Source organism: Astatotilapia calliptera, chromosome 6 (assembly GCF_900246225.1).
Source record: "Astatotilapia calliptera chromosome 6, fAstCal1.2, whole genome shotgun sequence".
Lineage (NCBI taxonomy): Eukaryota > Metazoa > Chordata > Actinopteri > Cichliformes > Cichlidae > Astatotilapia > Astatotilapia calliptera.
The window spans coordinates 22,424,121-22,440,108 of NC_039307.1; the positions used below are offsets into that span (position 1 = coordinate 22,424,121).

The 15,988-nt window shown below is 42.0% G+C and overlaps 2 long non-coding RNA genes across 2 annotated transcripts; both read right to left on the minus strand.

Annotated features, from left to right (window-relative positions):
• Positions 1–7,858: 7,858 nt before the first annotated feature.
• LOC113023357 (uncharacterized) lies at positions 7,859–8,769 on the minus strand. The gene is made up of 4 exons (XR_003272554.1): positions 8,580–8,769; positions 8,396–8,468; positions 8,185–8,232; positions 7,859–8,048 (listed from the first exon to the last, which is right to left on the minus strand). It is a non-coding gene; the product is annotated as an uncharacterized LOC113023357 (long non-coding RNA).
• A 5,151-nt stretch (positions 8,770–13,920) lies between these two features.
• Positions 13,921–14,746, minus strand: LOC113023409 (uncharacterized). The gene is made up of 4 exons (XR_003272574.1): positions 14,642–14,746; positions 14,458–14,530; positions 14,247–14,294; positions 13,921–14,110 (listed from the first exon to the last, which is right to left on the minus strand). It is a non-coding gene; the product is annotated as an uncharacterized LOC113023409 (long non-coding RNA).
• Positions 14,747–15,988: the final 1,242 nt, after the last annotated feature.

Here is a 15,988-nt window from a genome sequence, read left to right on the forward strand (position 1 = left end):
CATCATCATCGGCGAGGACGTCTTCATCTTCTTCTTCTTCTTCTAATTCTTCTTCTAATTCTTCTTCTTCTTCTTCATAGTCTTTGTCTTCTTCTTCATCGTCATTGTTATAATCATCGGCGAGGACATCTTCTTCTTTTTCTTCTTCTTCTTCATCATCATCAAATCAAATCAAATCAAATCACTTTTATTGTCACATCACATGTGCAGGCACACTGGCACAGCACATGCGAGTGAAATTCTTGTGTGCAAGCCCCACAAGCAACAGAGATGTGCAAACACAACAACACAAACGAGCAAAATACAAGAATGGCCAACCTGAAACTAATAAATATATGTACAATATATAATAGTGTATGCATTTCTGGATGTGTATACTAAATATTTTCCTACGTGTGTGTGTGTGTGTGTGTGTGTGTGTGTGTGTGTGTGTGTGTGTGTGTGTATACACATTTTTACAAATTAAATAGTAAAAAAATAAATAAATAAATAATAATAATAATAATAATAATAATAATAATAATAAAATATATAAAATATACAGAGTTGAATATGTGCAAAACAAGTGGCATTTATATACAGTGTGGAGTGCATAATGTTGAAGTTCCAGTAGTGAAGCTGAGGTGTCTATGACGTGTTCAGCAGTCTGATGGCCTGGTGGAAAAAGCTGTCTCTCAGTCTGCTGGTACGGGACCGGATGCTGCAGAACCTCCTTCCTGATGGAAGTAGTCTGAACAGTTTATGGCTGGGGTGACTGGAGTCCTTGATCCTCCCCGCTTTCCTCAGGCAGCGCTTCCTGTAGATGTCTTGGAGGGAGGGAAGCTCACCTCCAATTATCCGTTCAGAGCACCGCACTACTCGCTGGAGAGCTTTGCAGTTGTAGGCGGTGCTGTTGCCATACCAGGTGGTGATGCATCCAGTGAGGATGCTCTCAATGGCACAGTGATAGAAGGTCCTGAGGATGCGGGGGCTCATGCCGAATCTTTTCAGTCTCCTGAGAAAGAAGAGGCGCTGCTGCGCCTTCTTCACTGTTTTGTTTGTGTGTACTGACCACGTAAGATCCTCAGCCAGATGTACTCCAAGGAACCGGAAGCTGCTCACTCTCTCCACAGCAGCGCCGTTGATGGTGATGGGGGTGTGTACTTCTCTGCACCTCCGGAAGTCCACTATCAACTCCTTTGTCTTTGCGACGTTGAGGGTGAGATGGTTGTCTTGACACCAGTGGGTCAGGGCGCTGACCTCCTCCCTGTAAGCCGTCTCATCACCGTTGGTGATAAGACCCACCACTGTAGTGTCGTCCGCAAACTTCACAATGATGTTGGAGCTGTTAGTGGCTGTGCAGTCGTAGGTGTAGAGTGAGTACAGGAGAGGGCTCAGTACACACCCCTGTGGAGCACCAGTGTTCAGTGTGATGGGGGATGAGGTGATGCTGCCCAGTCTGACCACCTGGCGTCTGTCAGACAGGAAGCTAAGGATCCAGCTGCAGAGGGAGCTGCTCAGTCCTAGATCCTGCAGTTTCCTGTCCAGCTTCGAGGGAACGATGGTATTGAATGCTGAGCTGTAATCTACAAACAGCATCCTCACATACGTGTCTCTCTTCTCCAGGTGTGACAGGGCAGTGTGTAGTGTCAGGGCTATGGCATCATCAGTGGACCTGTTGTGGCGGTATGCAAACTGTAGAGGGTCCAGTGAGTCGGGTAGTGCAGAGCAGATGAAGTCCCTGACCAGCTTCTCGAAGCATTTGCTTACGATGGGGGTCAGGGCTACAGGTCGCCAGTCGTTCAATGAGGAGATGGTGGAGGATTTGGGTACAGGGACGATGGTGGCCATTTTGAAGCAGGCTGGGACTACAGACAGAGAGAGGGAAAGGTTGAAGATGTGCGTGAACACTCCAGCCAGCTGAGCCGCGCATGACCTGAGGACGCGGCCGGGAATCCCGTCCGGACCAGTAGCTTTGCGTGCGTTCACCTTCCTGAAGCACTTCCGCACATCCTCCTCAGACACAGTGTGCGCACTGACGTCATCCGCGGTGCGCACACTGTCCGGTCTCATGGTGTTCGCTGTGTCGAATCTAGCGTAGAATACGTTTAGATCCTCACATAGAGAGGCCGTGGTCTGCGGTGTGCTGGTTTTCCCTCTAAAGTCTGTGATCGTGTTTAGTCCCTGCCACATACTCCGAGGGTTGTCAAACTGTTGCTCCACCCTGTCCCTGTACTCACGTTTGGCTGCTTTGATCGTCTTCCGGAGTTGGTAATGTGCGTGTTTGTAGTCCGATGTGTTCGCGGAGGCAAAGGCGGTGTTCCGTGCCGCCAGTGCCGCGCGAACATCTCCGTTAATCCAGGGTTTTTGATTTGGGAAGGATTTGACTGTTCTGGATGGGACGACATCTTCCACGCATTTCCTGATAAATCCACAGACTGAGTCTGTGTATTCATCAATGTCTCTGGCGGCCACGTGAAACATTTCCCAGTCCGCGTGATCAAAACATCGGCGCATCATCATCGGCGAGGACGTCTTCGTCTTCTTCTTCTTCTTCTTCTTCTTCTTCATAGTCTTTGTCTTCTTCGTCATCGTCGTAGTCGTAATCGTCGGCTACATCCGCGTCGCGAGTTTCACCGACAGCGCCGCGGCCGCGATCGCGCCCAGGATCATGAACGCCACCTGCAGCGCGGCCGGCGTCGTCCTCTTGCCAAATCTCCCGAGTCCCCTGCCCCGGGTCGGCGCCTGCTTCTTCTTCCTCTCCCTCTCGGCGGTTCGACTCGCCTTGCGAGCCGCCGTCCTGGCAGAGTTGCGACGCCATTTCGTAACCGCGATCCTCTTCCCCGAAATACCTATCCACCCCATCGTTTTCGTCCTCCTGATCCTCCCAGTAGCGCTCCTCCTCGTCGTCTGCGAGCGTTCGGCCCGTCGGGTCGTCGTTGTCGTCCCCCTCGGCCTCTTGCTCCTCTTCCTCCTCACTCTCGTCCTCCTCCAAGTTCTCCTGTAGCTGCTGCTGCTGCTGCTGCTGCTGCTGCTGCTGCTGCCGCCGCCGCCGCTGCTCTTGGTCTTCCTCGACCCCTAGCCCTCGATAGCGAAACGTGGAGCCGACCATGCAGCGTACGCCAAATGCGCTGGCGATGGCGATGGCGATGGTGATGGTGAGCGGGAGGAGGAGGAGGAGGACACCGCCGGCGATTTCGATCCGCCTGTACCGACCTTACTGCTCTTTGGCTCCCACAGTCTAGTGCGTGACATTGTCTTCTTCGTCTTCTTCTTCTTTCTCGTTGGCACCTTGTCACCGTTGTTGTCGTCGTTGTAGTACGGCACGCGCCCGGACATCGCCTCTGTAACCCGTAACCCCGACGCGCTTAGTACCCGCCATCCGCGCTCTTATCATCTCTCCGCGCGACGCGCTGTGCTTTCGCCGGAGTGTTTCTCGGCCACCTTTTACAAGACTTTATCGTCTGTGCTTGCACGTGAGCTCTCTGTCAGACTCATGTCTCTCTCTCTCTCTCTCTCCCTCCCTCCCTCGGCGGGGGATCCGCATCCCCCGGCCCCGCCCGACCTCCTCCATCCCTCCCTCCCTCCGCGGGGGATCCGCATCCCCCGGCCCCGCCCTCCCTTCCCATCCCGTCCCATCCCCTGGGGGGGGGGGGGATCTCGCGACCCCGACCTCCTCCCTCCATCCCTCCCTCCCTCTGTGGGGGACCCGCATCCCCCGACCTTGCCGCTCTCCCCCTGGCGGGTGCATCAGGGTTAAGAAGATTTCAGCTCTTTTTGAGGAAAATGGTCTGGATATGAAGCATGTCTGTGTACTTGTGACCAATGGCGTGTCCAGCGGGGTGGCCTGGGGGGGCACAGGCCACCCCCCAAACCAGACTGGCCACCCCAGGTGCCACCCCAAAGGCAAAACAATAAAATTCAATCAAATATCAAATGTCCGATTATGTTTTCACGGTGACGCTCAGATATCCGAGTGTAAGTGAATGCAGCATCGCTTCTGCGCTATGCGCATCACGTTAGCAAAGGTAGGAGACCCAAGCGCGAAAGATGGCACTGCAGGAAACAATTTTTCGGTGAAAGAAAATGAGGACAGAATAAATGTCCCGGTAAGTAATATCAAGTTTGTTGAGTTTAGTAAACTTCGGTGAAATTAGAATACCAAGGAAAAAAATAACACTTAAAGAATTATTGCAGCTGTGGAATATTTCAGACAGTATGCTACTGAGGGCAGCTAACATAAGAGTTATGAGTTATAAGATATAATCTAAGTCGTAACATTGCTGTATGGAGCTGCAGATTTGGTTGCAGGTTAACATAGCTGGACTGGCCATCGGGCATACCGGGCATATCCCCAGTGACTTATTTTTTATTTTTTTTGTAACGGCATGAACAATGAGACGTGGTGGACTGGCCAGATGCAGGTCGATGTGTAGAAATAACTCCGTTGTTTGGTGGTGGCTATGACGGAGCTTCCACAGAGGCAACAGGTGGATGAGGGAAGGGGAGGCAGGAGGAGAGACCCGAAGCAGCCAGCAGTCCGAGTGTCAGGTGAACTGAACTTCAGGTAAGAAGTTATGACCTGCAGTCTATCTGGGTCAGATATAAACCAAGTTTAGGTGGAGTTTATTTTCATGTTGCTGACTTTTTACTGTCAGTTGCAATAACTCATACTGCGTTCTAGCCAGTTTGACGGAGTTTTTATACAGCTGGGTGGGTGCTATGATGTTACTGATAGTGAACTTTATTTTATTCATAAGGTTAGTAGAGTTGCCAACGGCTCCTTAAAAAAATGGAATGGTCCCTCATTCAGAGAAAATATTACACGTTTCGTATTGAGCTGAGAAGAGACGCAGTTTGTCCCGGACTTTAGCTAGAATGGAAAAAAGACACAAAGCTGGATTTATTCTGTCTTTATGCTGCAGAGCTGCCTCTTCTCTCATTCTCTCCCCCTCCCTCTCCTGTTGCTACTTCAATCATGAAACTGATCAATGATCAGCTGATCGGCTTTTCTCTCTTGTTTATCGCCCACTTTGTGCCAGAAAGAGGAAACCAGCAGATATTGCGCTAAACAACAGCAGCACGTTTAAGCTTGATCAGCTGTTGTTAGAATGTATTTAATATTAATTTCTAGTATCAGCTGATGTTTGCTGGAGCCACAGCTGTAAAGCTGCTGGTCATGATGTCTGTTTAGATATGTGGTGAGAGGGAAACATGAAGATGAAACCAGGAGATGTCCTTACTGAACCATCAGAGCTGAACAGGTGATGGAGAAACAGGTTTACCTTTTAGGTGACATGAATGAGTTGAAGGGAAGTTATGAACTGTTTCTGAGAGACAAATAACACCAGGATCCTTTTTTATGTAGCTGACAGCTGGTAACTGTGCAGGAGCGGGTCTAGCAAAGTTTTGCCAGGGGGCCAGGTAGGGCATTAACAGGGAGAGGTGGGGCACAAAGAAATACTTTTCTTTCTTATTCTCATTTAAAATACCTAGTTTAGTTTAGTTTATTAAATAATTATCTAAATCTTACAACCAAAGTTTTTATCTGACGTAAAATGTATAGAAATCATACATATACCAACAAGACTGTACATCACTGTCACAACAGGGTTTGTTTTCAGTCAAAGTCTTTATGGCTTTACTACCTGGTGGGTCGGTCTGTAGTAAAAATGCCCAATTTTTTTGTCCCAGTCCAGCCCTGCAGGTTAATACTGGCAGTGTCACCATGCCAGCTGACTGTATTTTATCATCAGCCAGTGTTGTTCTTTATCAATATTACCAAAGTTTACGATAAGGCAGCATAGAAAGTATTTACTTGCTTTCAGGTTTCATTCAAATGTTAGTCTTTTCAGTTGTTTCCCCACTTTTTTCCTGTTTCAAAATCAAACACCAGTTTGTGAGAAGATTATCTTCTTTTTTTAACAGGCAGATAAAGTTTTGCATTGGCATTGGCTAATTTGTCAATTGTTTGTTACAAATGTTCGTATTTTAATTTTCAAAAATGTTTTTGCCCAAAACATATGTGCACTATATGTCAGTAAAAATACTATGCAAATATTGCTGTCCTTGAATGCTGAGTAAACACTGACAAAGCACTGATTGTATCTCTTGTACTTTATCAACGCAGTATCTAAAAACTTTGCACCGTAGTGGTTAAAATCTCATTCTAATAAGAGTTAAAAGTGCATTTGGTTATTAGGTTTATAGGATTATTGAATTATGGTTAAGGGTTGGTAGAATTTTTTTTTTAAACATTATCTGCCAATTAAATCTGCCACCCTTCTCCAAATCTGTGCCCCTACCTGGCCCCCCCAACAAAAATTTTCTAGACACGCCACTGCTTGTGACGGATGGGGCTCCATCCGTGGCAGGAAAAGTGAGTGATCAGCAAAACATTTATTTTAATTTGAAAGGGAATTATCAAAATGTGTTTTTTTTTTTATTATTATTTCAAATGTGCAAAAAATTAATTTAGTTGTAGCTCCCTTTTTTTTAATGGACCTTTTGGTGTGCATTTGTGAGAGGTCACCAGATTTACAGAGGAAAAAGGAATTTTAAAAAAAGTACTTGTTTTTAAATACAGTTGTGTGGGTTTGAAATTGATCATGATCTGCTGCTTACTGGCTGCAAAAAAATATCTGGCCCAGATAAATTCCTCGGTTTGAAAATCTGGCCCAACTAACATCTTAGTTGAATAGCCATGCAATAGGGCCTTCACACTGTCAGTGCTCAGGCCCTAAAAAAAGGATGTCAGACTGGGTGTTGTCTGCTAACTGCTTAAGCCGCTAAATCTCCTGATTTGTAATAATAGACTTGACTTGACTTTTGACTTTCTGATCACTGTTGCGTTTAGTAGCTGCCAAATAAAGTTCATCAGTGAAAATCAGTTAGACTCAAAATGTGTTGGGGGATTTTTGTTTGTTTTTCACAAACACCATTGTATTGTATGGTTAGGCACAAGTTTTTGTACACAGATTCTGCCATTTTTTCTCTGTGCACAATCACAGGGAATTTTAAATCAAACAATTGAGATACTATTGCAGAATTGCAGACGTTCACCTTTAATGTGGGTGGGTCTTTACAAAAATATGACATCAACTGTTTAAGTATTACAAACATTTTTATCTTTAGTGCCCAATTTTGAGCAGCTCAGTACTAATTGGATAACCTGACATCATTTTATATACAAACATCTTTTTTTTTATGCTTTGACTGAAATACTTAAGTCTATACACCATGAACATCACAAATACTGTGTCTCCTCCCTTCAGATGTTCTTCTTGGCATTTACTACAGAGCCTTCGGTTGCTGCTTCTCTTTGGTTCTCTTTATCTTCAGTTTTGTCTTTAATAGCTGCTGTATTGCTTTGGTAAGTGGACTGATTCTTATATAGTGCATTTCTACTCTCCCTGCTTTATACAACATGCCACATTCACCCATATTAACTTTCCTAGCTAACATTCACACACGTTCATACTCCAATGGATGCATCAGAGTAACTTGGGGTTACTAACTTGAGACAAGTATTGTGCATGCAGACTGGGGAAGCCAGGGATTCAACCACTAACCTTCCTAATCAGTAGATGATCTGTGCTACCTCCTAAGCTCCAGCCGCCCCTTTTTCAATGTGTTTTTGCACCGTGGCGCATTAATCAGCTGAGCAAGAGTAGAGAGTAAGACATTTTGCATTGAAAATGGTCTGCTTTCTGAAAATAAGTCAGAATTTCAAAAGATTTTTGTTTTTCTGTTAAGCCACAACACTGACCTATGAATCGTGCAAGCTTTTTTAAACTCTCTATAAGACCAAGTCATTCAAAAATAAGTGGAGATTTTCAATAATCTGTGTGAATAAATTATGAAAAACAATGATGCCGTTCAACATGGGTTTTTATTCATTGTTGGTTCATTTTCAATTCATTCTTTGTAACAGTAATAGCTGTTGGTGAAGGAGCAGCTTATCGTATAGCGGCAAGAATCGCTGCAAGGAGCGCTGGATTCTGCAGAAGTGTTGGATTCTGTAGAAGAGCTGTTATCAGGGTAAGATAACTTGTGTTAGTCCCAGTAGTCTGCAAGAAAATAAGTAATAAATATTATTACATGGGATAATGCATTCTCTGTTGAATGGCTTTCTTTGGATATGATAATATTGGAGAGTCCAGTGTGTCTAATGTTCAAACATAGAAAGACAAACATGACACTCACCCCCTCCCTAGATGAAGAACGTGCATCACGCTCGTGTGCTGAGTCAATCTGTTTAAAAAAAACAAAAAATACATGCAAATGTGTTGTTTGGATATAACAGTACAGGAACACTGATACAGTCTCTGGTGACACGATTCCACACACAGTACAAGATATAGTTATACATTATATATTAAAACATTAATTTAGTCTTCAGTCATATTACACTTACAGGATTTGCCAGAGCAAGGCTCAGCAGGCATCCAAGCAGAAACACAACCTTGATCATGGTTTCAGTGATTCACCTGTTAACAATAATTTTGATGAGATGTGGTCAAAACCATCAGCCAAATCACCATTCCACCAACATTACATTGAAAACACAGAAGCAATAAAGGATTGATGAGAAATGTTACCGTCAGGTCTTCACAACTTCAGCAGACTGTCTCAGAGATGTGGATGATTGTGGTAATGCTGTACTGACAGTGGAGCTTTTTATACACAGTTGCAAGAGATGATTTAATCTCATTTGCGTAACTGTTGGGAAATTATAATTCTTAGTAAACATCCTCATCTTAATATAAGAGGAAACACAATTAGGCAATATTTAAGGACACACCTGATTAAACCCTTTTGCTACAGCACAATTAAATAGCAACAAGCTGCTGACTTTTATCCTGTCAACCAATCAAAAGATTATATGGCAACATGTGATATTTGGTTGTTTAGAAACCCCTGAAAACGTTGGAGGTGACGACAGTCGGAGAGAGAGAGAGAGAGAGAGAGAGAGAGAGAGAGAGAACAATAGCGAGCGGTTTCCAATAAACCAGGACCTGCTCTTGATGTTCTTTAATTGATTTTTGTCTTCTTATCTATTAAATAAAGTTAATGTACCTTTGTTCTATAACAGCAAGTCATTAAGAAAAAACTGGGTGTTGTTTGTCAACTGCTTAAGCTGCGAAATCTCCTGATTTGTAATAATAGCGAGGTATTTCCATCTGTTTACCAGTTTGTAGACACTATAGGGTGGACACCTACAGTGGTAATATGCATTACTTTCTAGTTATATGAAGAAGTGTTTCTCAAACTTTTGGAGCCATGGCCAATATTTCACATTAGAAAAATCACACAGCACACAACCAAACAAAATGTTGCAAAAAGCATATTGATAATTTTCCCTTGAGAATCCGTGGTGGAAATGATTCAGTGTGTCCCCAGCAGAGATGGGCAGTAACGCGTTACTGTAATCTGATTACTTTTTTCAAGTAACGAGTAAAGTAAGGGATTACTATTGCAACAACGGTAATTAGATTACCGTTACTTTCCCGTAGGAACGCTGCGTTACTGCGTTACTAAAACCGTGATTTTTTGCGAGAATGTCTCACGACAGTGACGTAAGCCAGTGCGCCTTTAGTGACAACAGCTGTGTGCAGATCAACAATGGACCATATATCGATTGTGGGAGAGAGTATGAGCATGCAGCGTTTAAAACGTGGAAGTACTGACCTTACTTTGAGTTTGATTCCATAAAAAGTGACAAAAACATTAGCGTCCGTTGTGCGTGGGAAGAAAACTTCTTTTTACAGCGAAAAAAACCCCTAAACTTCCAAGCAAGCACCGAGTGCGCAACGATGTAATGGGAAATTCACAGAGAAACTCGCGGATTCTTCAACTGACCGCAGCACACCTGCACCAGGGTAAACCTCTGCCTATGCCACTCCTGCTTTACAGGTGAAAATAGAGCAAAAGGACCGCTGAGTCTTTGACTTTATTTATTTTCTGCTGTGTTTTACTTGCATCTATTTGAAAGACTGAGTGTAAACACAAAAAATATTTTATTTTATGTGCTGGAATGTGCAGAAAATAGGTTTAAATGTTAAACTAATTTATTCAAGTCAGAGAATGTTGCATATAATTAAATTTTTGCTTGATGCATAAAGTTTAAAGATTAAAACTAATAAAACAAGTAAAAAAAAAGAGACTTTTCCATTTGATTACATTTTGTATGATGGATAATGCAGAAAAAGTAGAATTGGGCTGAAAGATCTATCGCTTTATCGCCTCTTCAGGTTGTAAATCGTGTTTTTAAAAAGGAACTAAGTAACTAAGTAATTAATTACTTTTGAAAATAAGTAATCAGTAAAGTAACGGGATTACTTTTTTGGGGAAGTAATCAGTAATTAGTTACTGATTACTTTTTTCAAGTAACTTGACCAACACTGGTCCCCAGTATACCTTTTTTGCCTCGTTCTGACCACTAGTCATGTTATGGCCTTCATCTTGGTCAGAATTTTCTCCAGAACCCAGATCAGATTGACTACTCTTTCTTTTCAAATATTCATCTATTGCTATTACGCCCTGCGTGGTCTCACAGCATGACTATTATGTAATTTCTTCTTCCTGTCCTTCTGTTTTACTGGGAGTTGGCAACCTATTTAATTACTGCCCTCTAGTGGAAGAGAAAGTAATTGTTCTGCCTGTTACTCATGCCCATTGCTTAGAGTACTAATCAGGTGGAACCAGATGATCTTCCAGGGCACACCTAATCATTTCTCCAGTGGCTGGCAAACACTGATATTGTCACGGAAAACGGGGTGAGCCGTGTGGAGGCATAAATGAGGACCCAAGAGCAGGCATTCGCTGAGATGCGAACGAGGTTTATTGCAACATAAAACACAAGGAGAAAATGGCAAAACGGAACTAAAGATAAACTACACTGGGAGAAACTAAACTACAAAACAGCAGAGCAGAACATGGAGGAAGGTGGGCGAAGGCACATGAAGGTTGACAGCAGGGCAAACACACAGTAGATACACAGACGGACCAGCAAACAGCACACAAGTAGACACAACTTAAATACACACTGAAGAACACAGGGCGATTACACACATGTGGGAAACACAGCTGGACCTGATGAGCGTGATGAGACGAGGGGGAAGCAAAACTAAATACAATGACGTAAGACATGGACCTTCAAAGTAAAACAGGAAACAGTTCAGAAAGACGACGGCGTGACACTGAACTAAAGCTACACTAAACACGAAGGCACAAAACACAAACCCTAAGAACAAACCCTAAACCAGAATAAACTGAAACATAGAATTATAATATTCAAAACACGATAACTAAACAATCAGAACATAAATAATATCACAGATAAATACCAAAATACAACAAACTGAAAATGCTGGGTCAAATGACCCAGGACCGTGACAGATATAAAGATTAATGTTTACATTGAAGTATTGGACAAATCTGTTGACCTGTATTATTTCATCCAGAACATCCCGAACACCACTACAACAACCTCCTTCTCTCTGAGACAGTCTGCTGCAGCCTTACAACTTAAGGTAATTAAATCTTTACTCTCAGCATTTCTTGTGTAAGGATTGTGAAAGATAATTGTTTTGTTTTTTAATTGATGTATTTGTCATTTTGCTATCTTATTGTCTTTAATGTCTTTGTTTGTTTGTTTTTTATCAACAGGTATAATAACTGAAACCATGCTGAAGGCATTTCTGTTTGGATGCTTCCTGCACTGAACATTCAGAATCTCACTACAACAACCTCCTTCTCTCTGAGACTGTCACAGTCCTGAGTTGGTGACCCAGTGTTCTGTATCTCTTTAATTTGTGTTTCTTGATTATTTGTTATTCATGGTTTTCACTGTTAGTGTTTTGGTTTCTGTCCTAGTATTTCTAGCTCCCTAGTTCAGTAGTATTTCTTGAGTTCTAGTTCTTAGGTTTTGGTATTTGGCTTCCCTGTGTCCTGTGTTGTCTACTCGGTGCCCTCCCATCCCACGTTTCACGTTCCTATGTTCTCTGTCTCCCCGGTCTCTTTGTTAAGTTTACTATCTTGTGTTCAGTCGCTATGTTTCCTGTTTTACTTTGAAGGTCCGTGTCTTATGTCATTGTATTCAGTTTTCCTTCCTCCCTGTCTCGTCATGTTCATTAGGTTGAGCCATGTCTCCCTCCTGTGTTACCTCTGCATGACGTCCCTGTATTGCCTCAGCGTTCTCTCCATCAGCTTTCCTGTGTTTCCTGGTTCCTCATCCCCTGGTTCTGGTCAATCCTCAGGTTATATGTTTATGGTTAGTTTTCCCTAGTTTAGGTTTTGTTAGTTTTCTCTGTTCCACCTGTTTGCAGTATTGATCATCCATAAATAAAGGCTCGCTTTCTGTTCAAAACATTCTCCCGCATCCATGTCTGCATTTGGGTCCCCATTCTTCTAAAATCCCACACATCTGCCTCTGCAGCTGTGACAGAGACAGTCTGCTGCAGCTGTACAAATAACATTTTTACTCTCAGTATTTTTTGTGCACGGATTGTGAAGGATAATTTTTATTTGCTTGGATGAATCTGTCGTTTTAGTTCATCTTATTGTATCTTAACTTTTTCTCAACTTATCTATTCATCTTATTGAACATCACTTTCTGTAAAATGTTCTGTAAAATGGATATTTTTCTCTCTAGAGATGACCAACAAACAACATCTCCCTGCAGCAGCTTCTCTCTGCCTTCCTACAAGCACTTGCTACAACTACTACAACAGCTGCATCCATTATAACTCCCTGAAATCATAAAGGAAACTAAAAAATCAAAGAGTGGTTTTAAGCCAGCATTGCATTTATGACGCCAGGACAATGTTGCTTGTTTTGCTTTACTTTTTCTCTTTTCTAAATTGAATCTTGACTTTTGACTTTCTGATCACTGTTGTGTTTAGTAGCTGCCAAATAAAGTTCATCAGTGAAAATCAGTTAAACTCAAAATGTATTTTTTTTGTTTGTTTGTTTGTTTTTCACAAACACCATTGTATTGTATGGTTAGGCACAAGTTTTTGTACACAGATTCTGCCATTTTTTCTCTGTACACAATCACAGGGAATTTTAAATCAAACAATTGAGATACTATTGCAGAATTGCAGACGTTCACCTTTAATGTGGGTGGGTCTTTACAAAAATATGACATCAACTGTTTAAGTATTACAAACATTTTTATCTTTAGTGCCCAATTTTGAGCAGCTCAGTACTAATTGGATAACCTGACATCATTTTATATACAAACATCATTTTTTTAATGCTTTGACTGAAATACTTAAGTCTATACACCATGAACATCACAAATACTGTGTCTCCTCCCTTCAGATGTTCTTCTTGGCATTTACTACAGAGCCTTCGGTTGCTGCTTCTCTTTGGTTCTCTTTGGTTCTCTTTATCTTCAGTTTTGTCTTTAATAGCTGCTGTATTGCTTTGGTAAGTGGACTGATTCTTATATAGTGCATTTCTACTCTCCCTGCTTTATACAACATGCCACATTCACCCATATTAACTTTCCTAGCTAACATTCACACACGTTCATACTCCAATGGATGCATCAGAGTAACTTGCGGTTACTAACTTGAGACAAGTATTGTGCATGCAGACTGGGGAAGCCAGGGATTCAACCACTAACCTTCCTAATCAGTAGATGATCTGTGCTACCTCCTAAGCTCCAGCCACCCCTTTTTCAATGTGTTTTTGCACCGTGGCGCATTAATCAGCTGAGCAAGAGTAGAGAGTAAGACATTTTGCATTGAAAATGGTCTGCTTTCTGAAAATAAGTCAGAATTTCAAAAGATTTTTGTTTTTCTGTTAAGCCACAACACTGACCTATGAATCGTGCAAGCTTTTTTAAACTCTCTATAAGACCAAGTCATTCAAAAATAAGTGGAGATTTTCAATAATCTGTGTGAATAAATTATGAAAAACAATGATGCCGTTCAACATGGGTTTTTATTCATTGTTGGTTCATTTTCAATTCATTCTTTGTAACAGTAATAGCTGTTGGTGAAGGAGCAGCTTATCGTATAGCGGCAAGAATCGCTGCAAGGAGCGCTGGATTCTGCAGAAGTGTTGGATTCTGTAGAAGAGCTGTTATCAGGGTAAGATAACTTGTGTTAGTCCCAGTAGTCTGCAAGAAAATAAGTAATAAATATTATTACATGGGATAATGCATTCTCTGTTGAATGGCTTTCTTTGGATATGATAATATTGGAGAGTCCAGTGTGTCTAATGTTCAAACATAGAAAGACAAACATGACACTCACCCCCTCCCTAGATGAAGAACGTGCATCACGCTCGTGTGCTGAGTCAATCTGTTTAAAAAAAACAAAAAATACATGCAAATGTGTTGTTTGGATATAACAGTACAGGAACACTGATACAGTCTCTGGTGACACGATTCCACACACAGTACAAGATATAGTTATACATTTTATATTAAAACATTAATTTAGTCTTCAGTCATATTACACTTACAGGATTTGCCAGAGCAAGGCTCAGCAGGCATCCAAGCAGAAACACAACCTTGATCATGGTTTCAGTGATTCACCTGTTAACAATAATTTTGATGAGATGTGGTCAAAACCATCAGCCAAATCACCATTCCACCAACATTACATTGAAAACACAGAAGCAATAAAGGATTGATGAGAAATGTTACCGTCAGGTCTTCACAACTTCAGCAGACTGTCTCAGAGATGTGGATGATTGTGGTAATGCTGTACTGACAGTGGAGCTTTTTATACACAGTTGCAAGAGATGATTTAATCTCATTTGCATAACTGTTGGGAAATTATAATTCTTAGTAAACATCCTCATCTTAATATAAGAGGAAACACAATTAGGCAATATTTAAGGACACACCTGATTAAACCCTTTTGATACAGCACAATTAAATAGCAACAAGCTGCTGACTTTTATCCTGTCAACCAATCAAAAGATTATATGGCAACATGTGATATTTGGTTGTTTAGAAACCCCTGAAAACGTTGGAGGTGACGACAGTCGGAGAGAGAGAGAGAGAGAGTGAGATAGAGAGAGAGAGAGAGAGAGAGAGAGAACAATAGCGAGCGGTTTCCATAAACCAGGACCTGCTCTTGATGTTCTTTAATTGATTTTTGTCTTCTTATCTATTAAATAAAGTTAATGTACCTTTGTTCTATAACAGCAAGTCATTAAGAAAAAACTGGGTGTTGTTTGTCAACTGCTTAAGCTGCGAAATCTCCTGATTTGTAATAATAGCGAGGTATTTCCATCTGTTTACCAGTTTGTAGACACTATAGGGTGGACACCTACAGTGGTAATATGCATTACTTTCTAGTTATATGAAGAAGTGTTTCTCAAACTTTTGGAGCCATGGCCAATATTTCACATTAGAAAAATCACACAGCACACAACCAAACAAAATGTTGCAAAAAGCATATTGATAATTTTCCCTTGAGAATCCGTGGTGGAAATGATTCAGTGTGTCCCCAGCAGAGATGGGCAGTAACGTGTTACTGTAATCTGATTACTTTTTTCAAGTAACGAGTAAAGTAAGGGATTACTATTGCAAAAACGGTAATTAGATTACCGTTACTTTCCCGTAGGAACGCTGCGTTACTGCGTTACTAAAACCGTGATTTTTTGCGAGAATGTCTCATGACAGTGACGTAAGCCAGTGCGCCTTTAGTGACAACAGCTGTGTGCAGATCAACAATGGATCATATATCGATTGTGGGAGAGAGTATGAGCATGCAGCGTTTAAAACGTGGAAGTACTGACCTTACTTTGAGTTTGATTCCATAAAAAGTGACAAAAACATTAGCGTCCGTTGTGCGTGGGAAGAAAACTTCTTTTTACAGCGAAAAAACCCCCTAAACTTCCAAGCAAGCACCGAGTGCGCAACGATGTAATGGGAAATTCACAGAGACACTCGCGGATTCTTCAACTGACCGCAGCACACCTGCACCAGGGTAAACCTCCGCCTATGCCACTCCTGCTTTACAGGTGAAAATAGAGCAAAAGG